Genomic DNA, 24,598 nt, shown 5'->3' with positions numbered 1-24,598 from the left:
GGGGAGGGGGAGGGGGAGGAGGGGGGGGAGGGGGAGGGGGAGGAGGGGGGGAGGGGGAGGGGGAGGAGGGGGGGAGGGGGAGGGGGAGGAGGGGGGGGAGGGGGAGGAGGGGGGGGGGAGGGGGAGGAGGGGGGGGAGGGGGAGGGGGAGGGGGAGGAGGGGGGGGTCGGGGAGGGGGAGGAGGGGGGGGAGGGGGAGGGGGAGGAGGGGGGGGAGGGGGAGGGGGAGGAGGGGGGGGAGGGGGAGGGGGAGGAGGGGAGTGCCCGTCCCCTCTCTGTGTGTGTTGGCTTCCTCCTGCCCTCCACCCCCACAATTTAATGGTCCCATTTCTGACCTTCTCTTCCTCATCTTTCCTTGATGAAGGGACAAACCCATAATGTGTTTGATGTCTCTTTCTCTTTGCTCTATGTCTGTTTGACCTGCTGACTCTCTCTAACCCTGTGGCTTTACCCCCTCATCTTTCGCTGGTTGAACCCAATGGAGCTGGAAGAGCTCAATTTGTGAAGGGTTGTATCTGGATTTGAGTCGTTTGACACCATGTCAATTTCTTTAAATTGTGGAAAAGCAACTGAAGGATTTCAGAACCTCGTCATCGGTCCTCTTTCAAACTCGTCTGAATTTCTTGGATGAAAAATCATTGCTCTGAAACTTACTCTGCGAGAGATTATTTTCCTCTCTTGCAGGGAGGTTTCAGAATCTGTTCCACATGATGAATCTGTTCTCTTTTCAAAGAGACAGTGGAGTGGCTATTTTCTGCCATCAAGATTTCATCAACTCAGTCAAGGGCTGAACTAAGTCTCCATTTAAAATTGGTTATGTTGCAAATGCAAGATTACTTTGGCTTTATTCATCAAAAGTGGCCATTTCCATGGTCTCAACGAGGCTGCTCTCTTGATCTCAAAGAGACGGTTAGAAATGGTCTTCCTCCTTCAAAATCCACTTGTTACTCCTGGTGAAAGGAGAAGACGATGTAACTGTACCTTCTCTGATGACTGTATCTTCAATCCTCTCTTCCCCACAGCATGGACAACATCTTCTGCCTCTCATTTGTAATGTTTCTCCAGAATGGCTCATCCCATGACACGTGCCGTTATTTCTGCCTTTGAAGTCCATTCAGCCTCTTCAAAAGTATGAATCGTGAGCCAATGAACTCCAGCCTTGAATCAAGAACTTGCTTATTCGAACAGCTGCCATCTCTCAGCACTCTATTGACTTAGTTTCAATTTTAAGAACACAGATAATCAACACATGGTCTCTCGATTTGATCAGCAGTCTTTCCTGATGACACAAATTCTTCCGTTTTTAATAAAGCAAACACTCCAGTATCTCAAGGACCGTCATGAAGGTTTTCCTCTTTCGGTTTCAGATGCAAAATGAGCAGATGTTTCATCTCCGTACATGGCTTTCCTTCTGGCATCTCAAAGGATTGTGTGTGTGACCCTGAATCCAACCCACAAAATAACTTGATAATATATATAAACTATTGTAACTTTAAAGATTAATATTCGCACAAATCGGTCCATGATAATTTACCAAGACAATGGCATCTTCAAACATTAATTTTGATTGGTAAAGATTAATAACAACACTTTTTACTTCACTCTAACTCCACTCTGCACAAATATGTGTGTGTGTGTGTGTTTGTGTGTGTGTGTGTGTGTGTGTGTGTGTGTGTGTGTGTGTGTGTATCAAAACCAAAACCATTCCAATTCAGGCAGTGTCAATCTTTTTTTCTTCCTACAGTCGACAATCATCTCCTTGGTTTTGGTGGCATTGAGTGCGAGGTTGTTGTTGGTCCATGATTGAACCCTGCTTTCAATCTCCCTCCTGAATGCTGACTCGTTGCCCTCCTCATGCAGCTCATGACTGTGCTATCGTCAGTGAATTTGTAGATGGTGTCGTCATACCAAGCCATGCAGCTGCAGATGTAAAGCGAGTAGAGCAGGGGTGAAATATGCAACCCTCTGGTGTTTGGGAGCGAATGGAGATTTTGGAAGAGTGGTTCTTGCAAATCCACACTAATTGGGGACTGGAGGTGAAGAAATTCTGGATCCAATTGCACAGTATGTTGTGGCGACCCAGGACTTTGGAGTTTCCTCATCAGCTTTGATGGGAGGATGGTATGGAATGCCAGACTCTAGTCAATAAAGAGCATTCTGATGGATTCACCTTTGTCATCTGGGTGTTTCAGGGTTTTGGCAGAGCCAGTGAAGATGGCATCTGCCATAGGTCTGGTACTGCATTAACCAAATTGGAATTGATCCATGTCGCCCTTTGGACAGGAGATGATGTACTTCAACACCAGCCCCTCAATCCACCCTATCACTGGATGTGAGTGTCACTCGTCAATCATCATTTAGGCAGATTACCCCACTCTTTGGAACTGGTATGTTTGATGCCTATTTGAAACAGGTGGGTGCCACTCCCTGTCGGAGTGAGATGTTGAAGATATCCATGGCCAGTTGGTCAACACAGGTTATCAGTCCTCTGCTGGGTTCTCCATCCAGGCTTGATCCTTTCCTTTGATTCACTCTCCTGAAGGCAGCCCATGTTGTCATCTTCGGTTCCTGATAGCAGCAGATCATCAAGAGATGTAGGGGGGGAGGGGGCATTTGCGATGGTTCTTCCCTGTACTAGTGGTCATATCAGGTGTAGAAGGCATTGAGTTCATGTGGAGTGAGGCTTTGCCATCTCCCACTGCACCAGATTTGTTTTTGCAGCACTTTATATCATTTAGGCCCCTGTCACAGCTGATGGGTATCCTTTGTTGTTTCCATTCTCATGCTGAATCTCCACTACCTGCGAGATGGCTTTCCATGGTTCGTATTGGCTCCTTGTGTATCTGTATCTCCAAACTGTGATTTGGCTCTCAGCAATTTCTGGATATTGTTGTTCATCCAGGATTTCTGGTTGAGAAAACTCCCTGAACAACTTGGTGGGGACACCCTTGTCCACAGCTGATTTGATAAAGTTCGCTATGATTCAGTTTCGCAGGTGAGTTCTTGAACACGATCCAATCCAGGGACTCGAGGCAGTCCTGCAGCTGGCTTCCCCTCCCGTGACCACCTTCTGGTTGTCCTGATCTAATAAGTGTTGTGAGCAATTTTAGGCCCCATTTCTAAGAGAGGATGTGATGGCCCACAGGTGGTTTACAAGAATGATCCTGGTGATGAGAGGAATAATGTTTGAGGAGCATTTGATGGTTCTGGGCCTGGACTCGCCCGAGTTTAGAACAATGAGACAGGACCTCATTGAAATCTGATGAATAGTGAAAGGGCTGGATAGAGAGGATGTTGCCAGTCGTGGGAGAGTTTAGGATCAGTGGGAACAACCTCAGAATAAAAGGATGTCTGTTTAAAACTGAGATGCAGAAACCTTTTCATCTAGAGCAGTGATTTTCAAACTCCTCCTCCACCCCACCCCCACCCCCCGGATCATATTCTACTTAATCCTTATGCCAGAAGTGCTCTGTTAGTAAGGGATTACTTAAAGTGGGAGGTGAGTGGAAAGAAAGTTTGAAAACCACTGTTTTAAGTGTACCTCATTGACTTGTTCTGTGCGTGGTTTCATAACTCCAGAGGAAATGGGCCAGTGACAATTTTTCTCAGGCAAAATATTTCCTTCACAATTGGGTCCACTGCAGTCTTTCTCAGCCTTTATTCCCATTCATATTCCACTTTAAGCAATCTCTTACTCATTTTTCAACACTCCAAGGAATAAAGTCCCAACCTGTTCAACCTTTCCCTGTAGCTCAACTCCTGAAGACCTGGCAGCATCCTAGTAAATGTTCTCTGCACTCTTTCAATCTTACTAATACTCTCCCTGTAGCTAGGTGACCAGAACTCCACACAATACTCCAAATTTGGCCTGACCATCATCTTATCCAACCTCACCATAACTTCCCAATTCCTATTTTCAATATGTTAATTAATGAAGGCCAAGATGACAAAAGCTGTCTTTAGAACCCTGTCGTCCTGTGACACCACTTTCATGGAATCATGTAACTGTGTTTTATCTCTTGCTGCCGATTGGTATAACTTCTCTGTTCAATTTCATAATGTTGGCTTCTGGACTATTTTATTGTGCCCTTGATCTAGAGCACACATGTCAAACTCTGGCAAGCGGGCCAAATGTGGCCCGCGATATAATTATATTTGGTCCGCAAGATCATTTCAAAAATGTATTAGAGGTGGCCCACCGATGCTGTTTTTTGGTAATGTCACCCCCACCATCCTCCCCCTTCATTGCACATCCTTCCCCATTGTAACACGAGAAATTGTAACACGAGAAGTCTGTCGATGTCATCAGCCAGCAAGCCGGTTGGAACGCTCCCCGCACAACCAGTCACTTCTCCCACCTGTCGAGCGGTGCGGCGGATTGGCGAGCGCCTGTGATATCCTGTCGGCGCGACGGGCATGGCAGGCTGCGTATGGCCCCTGGGAAGCGCGAGCCCCGCGCGACTGGCACCGGACAACACTTCCACAGCACAAGCGCACTTCTCCCAGTCGCCACGGCCTTCAGCGCTTGCACCCGCGCGGACCCCAGGGACAGCTGGTTTGGCCCTGCACATGAAGAGAGAGATGGTGGCTGTCGGCAAAAGCTGATCGGCAGCGCACTGGGCCTGAGTGGGTGGGTAAGCAGGGGTAGGCAGAGGGTGTAGGTGAGTAGTAATGGGCAGGGGAAGTTATGGTGGTGCGAGGGGCAGTTAGAGGGAGGGATGAGTAGAAGGAGGGGTGGATAGGGAAGAGGTAAAAGGGAAGGGGCAGGGCGAGTAGGGGAGGGGTGATTAGAGGGTGAGAGACGGGTAGAGGGAGGAACAGGTTGAGGGGAGAGGCAGTAGAGGGGCATGTATAGGATGGGGTAGGTAGAGGCAGAGCGAGTGGAGTGAGGGGTGAGTAGAGGTTGGGTAAAGGACTGGTCAGGTAGAGAGATGATGGGTCGAGGGTGAATAGAGGCCTCGAGCCTGAGGAGTGAGCAGGAAATGCTGAGTCCTGATGCAGGCCAAAATGGACACAGCATTACATATGTTGAAAGAAGAGAAAACATACAGATGTTGTTGAAAATTTTCAATAAATATTTAGTTCGGCCCTCGACTTAGTCCAAGTTTTTAATTTTGGCCTTCTGTGAATTTGAGTTTGACACCCCTGATCTAGAGAGTACTGGCAGGGCAAAACAATTTTGTTTTCTTTTGTCAGGTCAAATTTTGTCACATTGATCCAAAAACAAGTATTTTCACCATTCCTTCATTTCAGATTCTCTGCAGCTGTGGTATTGTTCCTCACAGTGACGGCATCATGTTTGTCTTGTTTATCCTTTACCCCTCCATCCAGACAGATGTGGTGATCAATGAGTCGACTCCACTCATCCAGCACCACTACCATTTCTGCAGCTTGGGCTTTTCATCCCACGTATTCAGTTTGTTATTTCCCCTCTTCTTTTTCTCAGCAAAGAGAATCAGGTTTGTTTGATCATCTTTCTGAATCCCAGTGAAAGGTTATCGACCTGAAGGTTTTAACTCCGATTATTTTTCCAGTAGATGACCTGCTGAGTATTTCCAGCATTGAGATTGTATTTTACTTTCTTGGTGTATTACTGAGTACTTTGAATGGGAGAAGAAATGTGGGTTGGGTTTAAGTGGAGAAGTCTCGATCATGGAGTGGATTTAGAAAAATAGACATAAAAGGGGAGGGTGCATGGAAATAGTTAATTCATCTTTTGAAATGTTTTTTGAGCTATGATTGTTTTCTGATGTACGCGCAGTGTTCAGAATTAAAAATTTATTGTGATGAACATGTCAGAAAATTTGTCATATTGTGGCAACAATACAGGTGCAAATATTGATCTAAATTACATTTTAAAAAAAGAAATCCATTTGTGCAAAATGAAGAGTAAGTGAGGGAGTGACTGTGGTTCCTTGTCCATTCAAAAATCTGATGGCAGAGGGGGAGAAGCTGTGTTTGTACCATTGGGTGTTCGTCTTCATGCTCCTGGACCTGTTTCCCTGGTGATCACAGTGTGAAGTACGCCTGGTCTGGGTGGTGAGGGTCCTTGAGGATAGAGGTTGTTTTCTTGAGACTTTGGCTCTTGGAAAAGTCCTTAATACATGGGCGAAGGATGAAAGGGGAAAAGTTTAGTGGAAACATGAGGGGGAGCTTCTCCACACAAGGTGGTGGGAAAGTGGAACAAGCTGCCAGCTGCATGAGGAAATGTGAGCTCAATGTTAGCAATGAAGAGTTTGGACAAGTTCAGGGATACGAGGGAGATGGAGGGTGATGGACTGGTTGCTGGTCAGTGGGACAAGGCAGAATAAGAGTTTGGCACAGACTAGAAAAGCTGAAGGGCCTGTATCGGTGCTGTTATATTCTGTGAATCCATGGAGTGATGCACTGGGTCGTACATCTACAACCCGACAAAACTACCATGGTGCCTGCACAAAAGCACACAATATGCAGCACGTAATGACCAAATGAATAAACTAAATAAATATATGTAGAGGGCCAAGCGGGCACACAGCCCACGTTGTGAACCGTCGGTGACGCAGTTCTCCGACGTCGCGCAGTACCATAAAACAGACCACTGGGCACTCACCCATTTAATGGACCACACGTGCACGGTGCTGCATGCCGAGGAACAGCACGTTGATCTGTGGTGTCTTCTACGGGTAGGTACAGGACATTCACAGGGCTTAATTTAAACCTGCTGGTTCCATGGATCGATAGCAAACTCTTAATAATGTCTCACCATGTCTCATTTGGCAGCCTATAATATACCCTCATCCTTCTTATTTTTTCATTTTACCCACACTGCCTCCCTCGATGAGCCCTCCTTTATCTTTCTCTGGATTCTAGCTGTTGTAAGCCAAGAAACATTTTTGTAAATCTTCTCTGCACTCTCTCCATCTATCTATATCCTTCCTTTGACAAATGAGTCCAGAACTGAACACAATACTCCAAACCTGGCCTCACCAATGCCTTCAACAGTCGCAGCATCATTTTCCAGCTGTACTTTATGCTATGATATATGCCATAACCACCCTGTCTACCTGGCAATCCACCTTCAAGGAACTCTGTACCGTAACTCCAAGATCCCTCTGTTCCTCTGCATTCCTCGATGCCCTCCCCTTAACTGCATATGTCTTAGTTTGGTTATTTTTTCTGGAATGCAGCACCTCACACTTGTCGACATTAAATTCCTTCTGCCATCTTTCAGTCCACTTTTCCAAACAAACCAAATCCTGTAATCTAAGAAAACCTTCCTCACCATCCACCACTCCCCCTATTTTCATATCATCTGCATATTTGCTTACCCAGTTAACCATCCCATTTCATTCCCTAACCACAGATCGAACATTGCCCCCCCCTGTAGTGGGCATCTCCACATACTGCTGCAAAAACCAGTCCTGAACACATTGTATAAACTCTAAGCCATCCTGCCCTCTCACTGACTGTGTTTCCCAATCGATGTTAGGAAAATTGAAATCCCCAAACAACACCACCCTATTCCTACTGCAGATCTCAGCTAATTCCTTGCACATTTGCTCTTCTAATTCTCCCTTCCCATTTCCCAGACTATAATGTACCCCTATAATAGTAACCTCACCCTTCTTATTTTTTAGTTTTACCCACACTGCCTCCCTCGATGAGACCTCCAGTCTCTTGCCTGAGCACCGCTGTAATATCTTCCCTGACAAGTAATGTGGTATATAAAAGAAGTCTGTAAAGTTTGAATAAAGCAGTCTTGTGTTGACTAACATGGGTATGTATATGACTTTAGTAGCTGTACCGAAGTTGCCGCCAGAAATGGTGACCCCCGAATGCAAGATTCAGCCGAAGCTTGAATCTCCAGTGATCATGGACACAACGACTGCAGCAGCTGCCACCACGGCTGCAGTTAAACCAGGTTCTGCCTATTTCTCCTGGAATTGACTAGACATGAGCTTTTAAATATGGAGGGCCTGGGTGACAGGGATGCATCTGATCTAATGAATGAGATGCTCGTATTAGCAGATGGCCATTCTCATTGTTTACTTTTTGAGACTCTATTCCTGTCCAAACTCCCAGGTCGTGTCGCAATACCAATCGTTAACATGGATTTCTGCCATCCCCATGATGTAGCGTGGGAGGCTGACAGGCCCGATCATACTGCAATGCAATCATCTGCTCACAAACAGCCGCTTTGATCAGTAGATCCATCTACCGTGTCCTACAAGCCTCCTCTACCTGCTGTTCAGTTAAAGAAGGATGAGTGCACTGACAGGCGGTGAAAATGGTGTTTTTACCATCGCCAATGGGGAAAAAAGCACATAGATGTGTCCCGCCATTTATCTATTAGGAAAAAGGCAGGAAATGAAAAGAACGGCTGCCAGTTGGGGCCTCGGCATCTGGCACAAGTACCGACTGGCCTATTGTATCTTCAAGACGACACTGGTAAGTACAAATATCCTGCCAACCTATTTTGAAAAAAACACATAAATAACAACACTTGGCTCTTCAAGCAGCAAATGGGGCTACAATTCCCTGCTTTAGCAAAGGACGGGTCACGATTGGGAAAGGAGGTGTGACATTCCGTCGGAATTGTGTATTGTCTTCCGTTGCACAGGTCATTTTGGGTGCAAATTTTTTAAGGTCCCATGATTTGCCAGTAGACGTGAAGTGGAGGAAATTGGTCATTCCACCACTTTGAAAACATACCCACTGGTATGCAGCAAAGGGAGAATTTCCTACCTCGGGATGCATACCCCGCACAAAGATGCGTATGCTGTCCTGCTCAATGAATTTCCAACCATTATCTCCTAATTTCAACACCTCCAAAACAGACCAAGGTGTGTCCCATTACATAGACACATCAGACCTGCCGATTTACGCCAGGGCTCATCATCTTCCAACTGATTCACTGCGGCAGTCAAGGGCAGAGTTTACTGCAAGGGAGATATTAGGCATCATTCAGTGCTTCAACAGTCCTTGGGCATCACCGTTCCACACGGTACCCAAAAAAACAGATGGATTGAGACCCTGCGGCAATTACTGTAGGCTCATTAACTACACCCAACAGATACCCTCTCCCTCATATGCAACATTTCTCTGCCCATCTGCACATTTTCCATGTTTTCTCCAAAGTTGATCTTGTCAAGGGATACAGTCAGATCCTGGTCTATAAGGATGACATTGTTACCCCTTTCGGGCTTTTTGAATTTCTTAAAGATACCATTTGGGCTGAAGAATGCCACTCAAACTTTCTAGCATCTTATAGATGCTTTGGGCAGAGTTCACTTCCATCTACTTGGATGACGTCCTCAAAGCCAGTCAAACTGAACAGGATATAACCAACTGCATTTAGGCTGTCTGTTCCAATGGCTGCAGGAATTCCATCAACCATAGCAAATAACAATTTGGCAAGTCCACCATCGACTTCCTGGGACACAAGATCATGGTCAATGGTGTATTTCCCTTAACCATCAAGGTAGAGGCAGTCTGTGCTTTTCCAACACCTACCACGGTTCAGGGCCTGCAGAAATTCTTGGGCATGATAAACTTCTTCACCGATTCATTCCAGCAGCTGCTGACATTCTTCGACCATGGTTTCCGATCCTCACCACAAAGCACAGGGATGATCCCTGGAGAACAGAGGCAGAGGTTGAGTTTGCAATGCCAAAGATGCTTTAATCAACGCAGCAATGCTCCCCCATCCTAACCCCGACACTTCCTTGACATTTAGTCCTGATGCCTCGAGTACGGCCCTGGGTGTGGTTCTTGAGTAGTACGTCGATGGCCATTGCCAACTCCTCATGTTCTTTTCCTGACATCTTTGGCCATTGGAGATGAAATATCGTGCATTGTATCAAGCCACATGGCGCTTCTGATTTGTTTTGGAGGGTCGGCATTTCACTGTGTTCATAGACCACCAGACGCTCGTTTTTGCCTTCAGCAAAATAACGGATCCATGGTCGGCAAGACAGCAGGGTCACTATCATATATTTCAGAATTTACCATGGATGTGCGCTATATTTCTGGTAAAAACAATGCCGTCACGAATATTCTGTCCAGACTGACTGTATATCATATTCAGCGTGACATTGATATTCTGGAATTAGCCAGTGTCTAGACAATGGACCCCGATGTTCAGGCATACAGTACGGCCATTACTAACCTGGACATACAGCAGGGGGCAGCACAACTGGGTGGCCAACCTTACTTCGTGACATGTTTTTGGGCTACACTCGACCAGTGATTCCACCATCTTGGAGGCAACGTCTTTTTGACCAGATACACAGCTTGTCTCATCCATGCATCAGAACATCTGTCAAGCTCATGTCAAATAAATATGTATGACATGGACTGAAAAAATGTGTCGCTCAATGGGTTTGAACATGTACCTCCTGCCAGACTGCCAAAATTCAGTGCCACATTAAGGCACCTCTTCAACCTTTCCCATCGGTACGCAGGCAGTTGGAACACATGCATGTGGACCTGCTTGGACCATTGCCAGTATCTCAAAACATGAGATACATTCTAACAGTCGTAGAATGTTTCACACGCTGGCCAGTGGCCGTCCCTTTGCCATCCAGTGACACTGAGACAAAGGCCAGAGCATTCATCTTCAATTGGATGGCTAGATTTGGTTTCCCGACCCACATTTCTTCAGACCGCGGAACACAATTCACCCACGGTCCAACGGCTTTGTGGATGTTTCCACCGGCAACTGAAGTCCGCACTTAAGGCCCAACTCACCGGTCTCAATTAGGTTGATGAGTTGCCCTGGGTTCTATTGGGAGTGTGCACGGCTCCAAAGGAAGATAGGTCTGCATTGTCCGAAGAGATGGTTTATGGTACGGTCCTTACAGTTTCATGGGACTTTCATTTCACAACCAACTCTGATCTGAACATCCTTCAGCAGCTTCGACATGGTGTCGCGATCAGCAAACCTTTTCCTAACCACTGGCTTGGATCCTCTAAGCAGAATGTTCCCCCACCACTCCTGGATATTGATTTTGTTTTTATCCCAGGAGTTCCGTTACAATGACTGTATGAGGGTCCTTTCCACGTGGTGAAGATAGATGGGGTTCTTTATACTTTGGACATTGGTGGGCATTCACAGCTGTTTAATGTGGACAGACTCAAGCCTGCCCATGTGGATCCCGCTTCACCTCTTCAGTGCCCCAAGCCCAGACGGCGAGGGGGTCCACCTCAGGTGCATGCAGCTGGTGTTTCAGTTTCTGGCGACGGGTTCTGGGTGGCCGTGGGGGGGGTTGGTGTAGCAGCTGTCTAGTGGGCTGAGTGGGCAAGGTTCTTTGGCGGGTGCGTGAAATCATAAGGCAAAGAGCTGGGTACTCATCCATTTAATTGACAACCCTCGCGTGGTGCTGCGTGCCAAAGAATGGAACGCTGATCTGTGGATTCTCTTGCCGGAAGGTGCGGAACATTCACAGGGCTTAATTTAAACCTGTGGTCCCGTGGATCGGCAGCAAACTCATAATAATGTTCCACCTTGACCCATGGAGCCCGGGACAAGCTGTAAATAAAATAAGCCTGTATAGTTTGTATAAAGCAGTCTTTTGTTGACTAACCTGGTGTATGTGTGTTCCTTTAGTAGCTCTATCAAAGTAGCCGCTACATATATAAATATTTTGGATGATTATCCCACTTACAAGATACTTTTCATCCATCTCACACCCTGTGGGAAGAAACTATTCCCCAGCCTGGCAGTCCTGATTTTGATGATGGACGTGGTTAAAGATGCTGAGCACTGCATGGAAATGGTCTTTGTACAATTCCTTGAGCCCTATTTGAACAACACTCCCAGTAATGTCATCGTCAGAAGAAAAGGAGACCCCAGTGATCCTCACAACTCTTTGCATCATTCCTGTCTGATGTTTTACAGCTACTAGACCATCCAATGATGCAGCCAGACAGGAGAATCAACTGCGCTCCTGTGAAATTTCAGGATGAGAGCCGTTGGCCTTGACCTCCTCAGTCTCCTTTGGAAGTGTAGGCACTTCCTGACCAATAAGGAAGTGTGATTGTTTTGTGTATTAATACGTGTGCTGTATGGATGGGAATTTTACGTGATTGTATTGTCTATTCTTGCTCTTTAACAATCTTTAGTGGAAGAAGTAGTCATTGTACTTTAGGATGTACAATCACGTACAGATTATCCTTAAATAGCCATTTGGCCCAGATGTCTATTCAGTCCAAGAATACTTTCGATCACAGGCAGATTTTGAACAATAACACCATTCATTCTGCAACAACTGCCGCTTAATTTTGCCAGTTGTTCAATGGCAAGCTATATAGGAAAAACACCATGTCGACTCTTCTACCTTAAAGGAGTAATTATATTCAAATGGGCAGTAGATCAAGAGATGGAGACAGTGAAATCAGACAGAGGTGAGTGGCTGCTTAAATTAGAAACATTCGTGTTCATGCTATAGAGTTTAAGGCTGCCCAGGAGGAATATAATGTGTTTTTTTTAAGATTGTTTACCCTCACCTTGGTGAAGGATGGGGCCAACAGAAATGTTGTTGGAAGGGTTCGAGAATTGATATGGTAGGCCACAGGAGGCTCAAGTTTAGATCCACAGAGCGCATGTGTTCAGCAAAATGGCCACCCAGTCTCTATTTGGACTTGCTGATATCGAGGTCAACTGAGTCAACCAAATGTAGGAGATTAAGTTGGATGGGGTGCATGTGAAACACTGCCTCAACTGGAAGGTCTGATTGTGGCCTTGGATGGAGGTGAGAGGATAGGAAGGGACAAGTTTGGCAATTTCTGCGGTTTCAATGGGAAGTGCATCAGGTGGTGGTGGGTGGAGAGGAAAGTGCCGTCGAGGGAGTCACAGAAAGATGTGCCCCTGTGAAAAGAGGATCTGAGTGGAGCAGGTTAGAGGATGGTGCTGAAGTTGGAAGTGTTCAAGGTTAACGTGTCAGATGTGGCAGCTGATGGGTGGTAAGTGAGAAACCTGAGGGATTCTGTCCTTGTTCGGCTGGAGAGGAGGTGGGGTAAGGGCAGAAAGAGAATTGGAGATACGGGTGCAGACTTTATCAAAGACAGTATGGAGAAAACTGCATTTATTGAAGAAATAAGACATTTTGGGTGTCCTGGAGTAGAAGACCTCATCTTGGGACTGTTACAGGCCCATAGGACCCCAAATCCTAGCAGCAATAGGAAATCACCAAGACAAAGGGATACTTTAACAAATGTTGTTTTTAATTGTCCAGGCCTTCCAGCATTTGAAATCCTTCTGAGGTCCCCCTTATCCTTCTGTACTCCAACTAGTACAGTCGAAGAGTCGACAATTGTTCCTCATACACTAACCCTTTCATTCCTGATATCATTCCAGTAAATCATCTCTGGCCTTCTCCAACACCAGCACATCTTTTCTCAAATGCGGCACCCAAAACTCTAATTCTGATTGAATGGAAAGGCACTTCTCCAACGACACAAACACAACAGTTAAATTATATTATGTTTTGTTGATATTTACAAAAAATTATTGAAGAGTCAATTAATAATTTTCAAAAGATGCCGGGTCCCTTTTTTGGACTATTATCATAACCTGAAGTTGCTGTGTTACGAGACCAGAGGATCCCAAAACACAGCAGCAATAGATATTCACCAAGACAAATGGTGACTAAAACAAAAGCTGATATTAATTATCTTTAAACATGAACACGATTTACACTTTAACTTATCACTATTTTAATACTTTAACTTAATTTACTTAACTTACCCCCCTTCTAATTCTAAGTGCACATGTGTGTAATGTGTGTGTAAGTTCAGAAAAGTTCTTTGGTTCACAGTCCAATCTCACTTCTCATTCCTCCAAGTCCACTTGTTGCAGTCCATTCATATACTGTGCACATAATTGAACATATATAAAGTTCACCAGGCTTTGGTGCTCGAAAGGTAAATGATTACCACTCAGGAAGGTTCTTGTTGGTTTTCGGAGAGAGGTGTGTTGTTCAGGGAAGTATTACGGTGTTTTTAACTCAACGTACTGTCAGAAATAAAACTTCTCACACATGAGTCTCTTTAAAACTGATGACACGACAAGCTTTATTTACAAGTCTGCAGAGTTGGACTCAACTGGCTTCTCACCAGTTAAGCCCCGATACATACAGTGCATTGATTTTTATACCCTTATTGTTTGCCCTTCCCCTTCTTATTAATACTGTTTTAATTGGTTAGTATTGCAAAAGCATTCTAAGTATAACTGCATTTTTAATTATCACGTTCGTTACGTACGCTGCGAACTCTACATACACTAAATTCTGTTTCTCACCCTTCTTATCAATCTTTTGTCTCCTGCATGTCTCTCACTATGACCATGAAAAGATATGTGTAAAAAAAACATATCCAGCTGAACCTTTTGTCCTTGGCTGCTAGTAAGCTCCCTGTCCGTTCTGGCTTCCCTTTTTATGATTAATCATCACATTTTAACTTAAGCCATTTTAACCTAAATTCTCTATATATAACAATCCACCCCTTTCTCTCTTTAAAATGTGTGTATTATATATATATGAATGGGGATTTTAACTCGGGGAAGAGAAACGTTTCATGATAAATTAATCTCGTGTTGAAGTAAAATTCTAACGGGGTCTCCCAGTCCCCCTGGTTGCATAGCCTGTTGGACCATGGAAATCACCAGGCTGCGTAGACAGGGAATAATACAGGGCAAAAAAAGTAGGAGGAATAAAATACCTCCGATGACCCACAATAAGGTACGCCACCAGGTTCCTCCAAACCATTTGTCTATCTAATTTAATTTTGCAAAAGGATGTCAGGTTTGAACCGGTACATGGGACAAAGTACGAATATTATCAGCGATTTTTCGAATGGCTTGGCCATTATCATCAATCTGTAAGCAGCAGTTAGTCAAATTAAGCTTTCCACATACACCTCCTTCTGTGGCTAGGAGATAGTCTAGGGCCAGACGGTTCTGATATATATAGCAGAGCGCATTTGACCTTGTTGGGATGCAAGTAATTGCAGGGCTAGAGCTGTTTGATTTGTAACAATTTCAAGGACTGCTTGCAAGCGAATAATGCGATTTAACATATAAATAGGAGTACGATAACCCCAGGATCCATCTTGAGCCCATGTAGCGGGACCATAATATTGAATTATGCGTTCTGGAGGCCAATCATCTCCCCATTGTCCCAAATGTACCGTGCTAGAGCGGGGCTGACGGTGTAATGTATCAAAAATCTTCACTCCTAATTTATGACCGTGATCGTGGGGTAGGAGGAAAAATTCTGGGCGGATTATTCCTAGGAAACAAGTTCCACTCCACTGTAAGGGGAGACGAGTATAAGCTTTATTACCACATACCCAGAATAATCCATTTGGGGATACTCCATATCCCCGTTCCCAAACTCTTTTAAGAGTGGGGTTTGATTGGTATGGTCCTGTGATGGTGGAACTGGTACAATTCCAAAGCTGAATATTGCTATTAGACAGGGGTAGGCAATTAGTTTTAAAAACAGTGGATAAGAACCAAGTCAGGGGTTTAGGAAACCAAGTGAAATTACCAGGCGAAATGCGAATCCATACAGCCTTGCAGGGACTTTTTCCTACTGGGTATTTGCCGGTTCGTGAGAGACAATAAAAACCAGAGGGGACGTTAGAGAGAGACCAAGTTTCTCTTGATCTCGTTCGGTTAGTTGTCCAAATTCGGGAAATCATGGTTAATGAATTGAGGGACTCCCCCCACCAAGGCTATTGTTCTGACATCCGTGGACCCCCGCAGACCCAACAATTGGTTACATTAAAAGTTCCTGCAATTCTAGTTGCAAGATCAACAAAAAGGTTATCTCCCCCAACTGCGTGACCGAAACTTTCATGGTTATTTGGATGGACTCGAATTAAGTCCGGCTGTCTTAAAGGGGCAGGCACTTTTGAGTGTAGAGTGGAATTTCTTATTGGAACAGTACGCTGGTGTATGCAAAACCAGAGTCCATCAGGGCATGGTGGGCCTGAGTCACCCTTCCAACCGTTAAGAGGGAAAGGAGTGGTATTAGGAATCTGTATATAATGACCCATATTATTTCCTTCTTTTTCCACACAAGGGGTATATGGATGTTGGGTGGTATTTTCTGCCCAGCATTTCTCAGGAACTGAGGTATGGGTAATAAAATTACCCTCCTTTCTTCCCCAAGTGCGGTCCTGAAACAGGACCACTGTGTCTCTGCATTTCTTACATTTCACACCTGATAAAGACATAGGCAAACTAAGAAAAATCAAAGAACATAACAATAACATTGTGAATCAAGTCTTTCTGCGAAATCGCAAGGTAAGAGGTTTTTCTCCAGGAACACAAGTCCAATCTGAGTTAGTATCAGGGTCCTGAGGCGCCTCTACAGGTCCCTTAAATCTGGATGCGTGTGTCCACCCCTTCTCTCTTGTTCGTGCTGCAGCCTCTGTAGTTAAGAGAACTTGGTATGGACCTTCCCACTGGGGCTGGAGTTTTTCAGTTTTCCAGGTCTTGATGAGAATCCAGTCTCCTGGTTCCACTTTGTGTAAAAAAAAAGTCTAGAGGCGGTGTTTGTGCCAATAGTCCTCTCTTTCATAAATCTGTAAGAGAGCGTGACAGTGCCTGTAAATAGTTCCTAACAAATATATCCCCTTCCCCCAAGGTGAGACACCCCTCAACTGTACTCCAGAAGGGAAGCCCAAACATCATTTCATAAGGGGACAACCCTACATCTTTTCGTGGGGCAGTACGAATTCTCAATAAAGCCAGGGGCAGACACTTTATCCAAGGCATTTTAGTTTCCACCATTAATTTTGTCAATTGCATTTTTAGGGTTCCATTCATACGTTCAACCCTCCCTGAGCTTTGTGGATGCCAAGGGGTATGCAATTTCCAAGAGACCTGTAATGCATTACAAATCAATTGCTGGATTTTTGAACAAAAATGTGGACCCCTGTCTGAGTCTATAGAATCCATTATACCATATCTGGGGATTATCTGCTCTAGGAGGAGGCGAGCTACTGTAGAGGCTGTAGCATTTACTGTTGGGAAGGCTTCCACCCATCGGGTAAAGTGATCTATTACCACCAACAGATACTTCCATCTTTGGACTTGAGGTAATTCTGTGAAGTCGATCTGGATACTTTGAAAAGGGCGTATGGCTAATGGTTGACCTCCCATGGTCCCTGTCCTCATTGTCTTCTTATTAATTTTTGTGCATAGGTGACAGTTCTGCACCTCCTGTTGGGCCAAGGTGTAGATTCCCTTACACACATATTCTCGAAGCACTGTGTCACATAAGGCTTGGGTGTCCCAGTGGCTCTGATGATGCAGGTGTTTTAAAATATTGCAAGTTATTTCTTTATTTAGAACCATTCTTCCATCTGGTGTCTTCCATGTTCCATCAGGCAGCTGGTTGCGCCCAGCTGAGCCATGTCCTTTTCTTCCTTAGCAGTGAAAATGGGAGCCTTCTTTATGTCTTGTCTTATTGGGATTAAGGTCAGCAAACGGACTTCTTGTTGCATGGCTGCCCTTTTGGCTTCTTCATCAGCCAGTCTGTTTCCAATTGCTGTCGGGGTATCTCCCCTCTGATGGCTTGGTATGTAGACCACTGCTATTTCCTGGGGTAATGTCAAGGCTTCTAAAGTCAGAGTAATCATCTGTTCGTGTGCCAATTCCTTTCCTCTTGATAGAATTAGACCACGCTCCTTCCAGATCTTACCAAAGGTATGCACTACCCCGTATGCGTATTTGGAATCAGTGTAAATCGTTCCAGTTTTCTCTGCCAGTATTCTGAGGGCTCTCTGCAAGGCATATAGTTCACAGGACTGTGCTGACCAGCTTCCGGGTAGTCTCGTGGATTCTACTACTTTCCAAGTATTTCCTTCTATTATAGCATACCCACTTCTTCTCATTCCGTCAACACATCTGGCGGAGCCGTCAATGTAGAATTCATATCCTTCTCCCAGAGGAGTATCGCAAAGGTCTTCTCGGGTCTTGGTCTGAAGATCCGTCAACTCGACACAGTCGTGCTCCACCTCTCTCTCTGTTTCACTGCCGTATAAAAACTGAGCTGGGTTGCAGCTATTAATCTTTGCAAACTGTAGATCTTCTCCGACCATTAAAATGGTTTCATACTTAAATATGCGAGAATCAGTCAGCCATCGATGGGCAGTTTGTGTTAATAAAACACTCACAGAATGGGAGGTGTACACAGTCATCTTTCCTCCAAAAGGTTCAGTCCCGATTGGCACAGTTATTACACTACTTCGTTCCGCTCCTGTGTCCACCATAAACACCACCTCTTCTCCCTTGGGACCAATTTTTAGTTTTACCAGGGGTTCCCTCTTATACTTGGTCCCCAACATTTGGAACCCCTGACCCCCCCTAATCTTCTTCCATAAGTTCGAGGGCACACAATTCCCTCTTGTATCGGGGGCATTCCCTCTTAAAGTGTCCTTCCTCATTGCAGTAATAGCACTTAACGAACCTCCGGGGTCTTCCCTCTCTTGGATATCTTGGATTGTTTAGAGGAAGGTTTTGTTTTCTTTCCCCTCTGGATTCGGCATTCATCTGTCGGATAGTCTGTACCATAACCTTTGTCGCCCTCTTTTGATCTTCTTCTTCTCTCTGCACATATACTTTTTGCGCCTTTTTTAATAGGTCGCTTAGGGGTTTTTCGCTCCAGTCCTCCTCCTTTTCTAGTTTCTTTCTAATGTCCTGCCATGATTTGGAAACAAATTCAATTTGAATAAGCTGTTCACCCATTGGTGTACTAGGGTCCACGCCCGCATACTGTTGGACATTCTTTCTCACCCTCTCCAAGAAATCAGTAGGGGACTCGTCTTTCCCCTGGTGGTTCCCAAATGCCTTGGTGAAATTGTGACCCTTTGGCACAGCCTCCCGTATCCCTTTAATTGTCCACTCTCTATATTGTCTCATACTTGCCAATCCCTCGGGTGTTCGTTTGTCCCACCTGGGTTCATTTAAGGGATATTTTTGTTCATGGGGTCTGGGGTCCCCAGGTTGTTCATATTCCCACATGAGGAGGGCAGCCCGTCGAATCATCTGCCTCACCTGGGGTGAGAATAATGTTCCCATTATTGCCTGCATCTCTTCCCACGTATATGTGTTTGGTCCCAGGAATTGGTCGAGCTGTTCGGCCAGTCCTATAGGATCTTCCAATAACTTTTTCATTTCTTTCTTAAATCCCCGCACCTCTGTACTAGTTAGGGGAACATTCACATATCCCGTTCCCCCTCCCGGTCCTCCCATAGGAACTTCCCTCAGGGGATTTAGACTTACTGAAAACTTTGATGGTCCTGGACCAGTCTGGGATCTTGTCCAGGGTCGGTTTACCGGTGGAAGTTTAGGGTCCGACTCCCTTAATTCATTCTTTTTTTCCCGGCCCCTTTCGGGGCAATCAGATTCATCACCTTTCCCCTCCGGTAATGAGCTTTCCTCGGGCGCAGTAGGCACCGGGGGAATATAAGGAGGGGGAAGGTTGTCCAGAGGTTCCCACTTCTTTTCTCCCGCTACCCTCAATTTAAAACATTTTGTTAAGGATCCTGGCCAGGGAACCCAACAAAATGCATACGCTGACTCTTCTTGATTCACCTTTGGTCTCAAATTTACATATATGTTTAATGCTTGTCTAACCCAATCCTCATCAGATCCAAATTTCGGCCACCAGACCGAAGAACCTTTAATAGGTTGTTTCGACCAAAGGAGACAATATTGAACCATCTTTTTCTTGTTTTTGTCTCGATATCTTTTACTATCCCAATTTTCAAACATTCTCCCCAAAGAGCTGTCAAGGGGAACTCCCAGGAATTGTCCTGAATTTTCAGACGAACCCTTAGATTTTGATCCTCCCATTTTCCCACCTAGATCCGTTTATCGTTGCTGAGGACCCTCTCGTTCTGGACCCTACTCCCTTCTTCTCAGACGCCTCGTCGGAGGTACTGTCCCTCCTTCGGTTACCGCTGAGGTTTCCCTGGGGTCGACCCCTCTCTTCTCGGCACTTCGTCGGAGGTGCTGTCCCTCCTTCGGTTACCGCCGAGGTTTCCCTGGGGTCTATCCTAGAGTCCCACGACAGGGTCCTCACGCCACGACAAAAGCTCTATACCTGATCTATTACGTTAGGTTTTTTTTTTATCCAAACAGGTGTATCCCGTTACACCTGTTACCCAATCCCCACACCACAATCGTAAGTCGTCACTTACCGGTGTCTTCCCGGGGATTGAACCGTCACCCTTCTCCTCTCCGTCTTGTCGTGTCACCTTGTCCGGATACCACTCGCTCAAGCCGCCCGAAGCGACGAGCAAGGGACTAGGAGCCGCTGAACTCAGCGGGGTGCACCACCTCCGATGTCCCTCTTCTCGCCCCCCTCACGGCCAGAGTGTAGATCCCGGACAAGCCCCCATTTGTCAGAAATAAAACTTCTCACACATGAGTCTCTTTAAAACTGATGACACGACAAGCTTTATTTACAAGTCTGCAGAGTTGGACTCAACTGGCTTCTCACCAGTTAAGCCCCGATACATACAGTGCATTGATTTTTATACCCTTGTTGTTTGCCCTTCCCCTTCTTATTAATACTGTTTTAATTGGTTAGTATTGCAAAAGCATTCTAAGTACAACTGCATTTTTAATTATCACGTTCGTTACGTACACTGCGAACTCTACATACACTAAATTCTGTTTCTCACCCTTCTTATCAATCTTTTGTCTCCTGCATGTCTCTCACTATGACCATGAAAAGATATGTTTAAAAAAACATATCCAGCTGAACCTTTTGTCCTTGGCTGCTAGTAAGCTCCCTGTCCGTTCTGGCTTCCCTTTTTATGATTAATCATCACATTTTAACTTAAGCCATTTTAACCTAAATTCTCTATCTCTAACAATGTGGTTTATGGTGTGAAAAATAAAATTTTTTAAAAAAAAACAATCTTAAATGGTATAATGTCATATATAGGATCATGTGAGTTGATTGGGAATAATTCAATTTTATGAAAATGTAGTTTCAGAGGAAAGTTTAGTGGCGATAACAGAGGCCAGATGTTATTTTCCACAGAGTGTGGTGGGTGCCTGGAATGCATTGCCAAGGGTGGTGATGGAGGCTGGAACAAGAGGGACATTCAAAAGACAACATGGAATGTCCAGGGAAGTTCTAATTTATTCATCACAATCCCATCTGAAATCACCATTATTGATGGATTGCGATGAAGGCCTTTGGTCATCCTGATGAGTTCTAGAACATTCCATTCTGTTATAAACAGGGTGAATGCGATGTTGGGATTCATTCCCAGAGGGACAGCAGGCAAGAGCAGGGGTGTGATGTTGAGACTCCATCAAGCTCAGGTAAGGCCTCTCTTGGAGTATTGGGGACAGTTTTGATGCCTTATTTGAGAAACAAAGTGCTGGCTTCGGAGAGGGTTGAGAGAAGATTTACTGGAATGAGACCAGGATTGAAAGGGTTAACATATGAGGAATGGTTTTCAGCTGGAGTACAGAGGATGAGGGGAAACATATCGAGGCAGTTCAAATGCTAAAGGCCTGGCCAGAGTAAATGGGGAAAGGATGTTTCCCATGGCCTGGATTTTAGGACGAGGGTATAATTTCTGGAGAAAAGATGCCAATTTAAAAGAGAGATTCAGAAAAATTTCTTTAGCCAGAGGTTCATGATCTGTGGAGCTTGATCCCACAGGCGGCTGTGGAAGCGAGGTCTTTGGGAGTATTTAAGGCAGAGATTGCTATGCTTTGTATTAGTCTGGGAATCTTGGTTTACAGGGAAGAAGACAGGGAATTTGTTAAATATTCGACCAGCAGCAATAGAAATTCACAAAGGCAAGGGTATCTTCACAACATTCATTTATTTATTAATAATCTCTTACTTCACTTGAAACTTAAATCTAACTTATCCACATGATGTGCAAATGTGTGTGCATGTGCGCATGGGGCAAAACCCAAACTATTAAATTATAAGCTTAATTCTGAAGAGTTGATTTTAATGTTCAGTCTCAGAAATTTTTGTGTTGAAAATAGTCTTTACTGCTGTTCAAAAGCAATTATGGAGGAAGCGTGAGCCATCAGACCTCAAAACTCACAAATTTCTTGTCAAGTTGTTTCCAAAGAATTGTTTCTTCATATGACTGATTTTCCACTCTTGCATGGAAATTTCAGGACGTTTTTCTTCCCCAATGATTTAAAAAACCCAAGCAAGGGTTACACGAAGTCCCATGAAGAAACAGACGCAATAGAACTACCCTTGTATCATTGTGCCTCCTGTGAGGTTCAAAAATCCCAACAGAACCACAAAGTACAAGACATGGCTTTAATTCGAGTCACACCAGCGGGAATAAGTAGTATTAATGTCAGGTGGACACTGTCACCTGGCTAATACAAGGATCTCATTGGAATTTTACCATGGGGAGGTACAATATTTAAGGCATATTCTTGAAATCAAATTTGATGGACATCCCTTTAAACTTGTTTGAGGTACATTGTTTCATGTCTCAGCTTTTCACATTTCTGGATGCACTTTCTTAAGAAATGGAAATGATAGACGTCAAACAAGACTTCACATGAACAAGTCAACTCGAATAGATGTCATTTCTCATGTACAAGTGAGTTGCTGTTGAGATGCTGGATTCCAATCACTTTAACATCCACGTTTTGTATGCCTTGGGCTTTGAAGACTTCCTCACTGTGCTGTAGGTTTGGAACGGGCCACGATTTGAACTGAACAGGAGTCTGGCAGAGGCTGCGGGAGCATCGGAGACAAATCCACGGTCACCCAATGACTGTGAAGGGACTCTCTTTGACCTCTCTTTGCCTGACTGTAAGGGGAGCCAGTCAATGTTCAGGCTCACAGTGAATCTTTGTCTGCTTTATTGTCAGACTGAGGGCAATGATTTCAGATTCAGATTTATAGTCAAGGTACATGAATGATCGCACATACAACCCTGAGATTTGTTATCTTGTGGGCCAGGCCAAATGACCACTTCTTGGAATTGCAAGAAAAAACTGGACACTGCGGAAACAAATAAAGAAATGGAAACAAACTGTGCAAAAAAGAGAAGTGGGAAAAATCAATAAAGTGGCAAAGTAAAGTCCTTAAATGAAGCCCTGATTGAGTTTGTTGTTGAAGAGTCTGATGGTGGAGGGAGAGCGGCTGTTCCTGAACCTAGTGGTGTGAGTCTTGTGGCCCCTACACCCTATCCAGCGAGAACAGAACATGTGCTGTGTGGTGTGGATCCTTGATGATAGCTGCTGTAATATTGTTGATGATGTGTAATATTACATTTATGTTTGATGACATGACAATAAATCGTATCTAAACTAATCTAATCTGAAAGCAAGTATTTACCACTCAGCTTTGGGGAGTGTGGGGCTGAACTGCCTTCTTGAAGTGCAGTCATCTTTCTGGTGAAGCTGCTTTTAGGCAGGAGGGTGGGAGAGGGGGGTCTTCCAGGATTAAGATCCAGGGATGATAAAGGACCAACAATATATTTCCAAGCAGGAATGGTGCAGGACTTGGAAGCTGTGGGAAAACTAACAGCCTGGTGCTGCAAGTGTGCGGGATGCATGGCATGAGGAATGTTTGCTGGCTCTCGGCCTGGACTCGTTAGAATTTAGGAGAATGTGTGGGGGGGAGGTCATCATTGAAACATTTTGAATGTTGACAGGCATGGTCAGAGTGGATGTAGAACAGTTGTTTCCTATGATGGAAGAGTTGAAGAGAAGGAACAACTTCAGGATTGAAGGAATTCCACTTAGAGCAGAAATGTGGAGGAATTTCTGTAGCCAGAGGGTGGTGAATCTGTGGAATTTGTTGCCACAGGCAGTTATGGAGCCAGGTCATCGGCAGAGATTCTTGATTAGTCAGAGCATCAAGGGGAGAAGGCCAGGTAGTAGGGCTGAATAGCCTATTACTGCTCCATAGTCTTGCGTTCACCTGGACAGGAGTGATGTTTTCTTATTTTAGTTATCTAAACCTTGGTGAGACACCAGGATTGCTTTGATCTCCTTACCATCACATTTTAAAATTGGAGCCAGTTTGAGGTGTGTGGTTTGCAGCAGGTGTTCATCCCACTTTTCTTTGTTCTTTTGACTGATTATGTTCCCTATTTCTTGCCAATCCAGCTGAAAGTTGTTAACCATGAGGACCGAGCAATTGTGGCCTCTCGGTGATATAGAGGGGCAACTGATTCGATTGATCCTTGTACTTAACGTGTACATTGCACTTGGCAAGAACTTGTATTTCCTCCCCCATAACTGTTTTTAAGATGGAGCATCTGTGTGTGGTAGCTGGCCCTCCTTCATTGTTCTGGGCCTGAGGGAAACCGCTCCTCCTGTATTGAGTTCCATCCATATCAGTTTGCTGTTCATGTGGACGTGGATGTAAAAATTTGGCTCTTTGTGGCCCACGGATGGGGATTACTTGGATCACATGTTCACTTTGGTTTGGTTCCACTTCTGATTCATTAGTATCCGGATTTCAGTGTCTGGCTTTTCCCGTCTCTTGGTCAAAATGTACTTTTCAGGAGGCTGGCTGGTAATCTTTCCTCAGTTTAATCAATGGCCATCTTGCTTTGATGTGCCCCTTCACATTGCATTTGTGGCATTT

The 24,598-nt window shown here is 44.9% G+C and overlaps 2 long non-coding RNA genes across 3 annotated transcripts in view; both read right to left on the bottom strand.

Moving 5' to 3' along the window:
- The window catches only part of LOC138750274 (uncharacterized), a 143,201-nt gene that overhangs the window by 59,840 nt on the left and 58,763 nt on the right, over nucleotides 1-24,598 (bottom strand). The window lies entirely within an intron of this gene.
- LOC138750262 (uncharacterized) lies at nucleotides 15,291-20,876 on the bottom strand. Its single transcript, XR_011349209.1, has 2 exons — nucleotides 20,193-20,876; nucleotides 15,291-16,568 (listed from the first exon to the last, which is right to left on the bottom strand). It is a non-coding gene; the product is annotated as an uncharacterized lncRNA (long non-coding RNA).

Source organism: Narcine bancroftii, unplaced genomic scaffold (genome assembly GCF_036971445.1).
Source record: "Narcine bancroftii isolate sNarBan1 unplaced genomic scaffold, sNarBan1.hap1 Scaffold_111, whole genome shotgun sequence".
Taxonomy (NCBI): domain Eukaryota; kingdom Metazoa; phylum Chordata; class Chondrichthyes; order Torpediniformes; family Narcinidae; genus Narcine; species Narcine bancroftii.
Note: the sequence above shows the minus strand (reverse complement) of the source record. Positions and strands in the feature narration are given on the sequence as shown.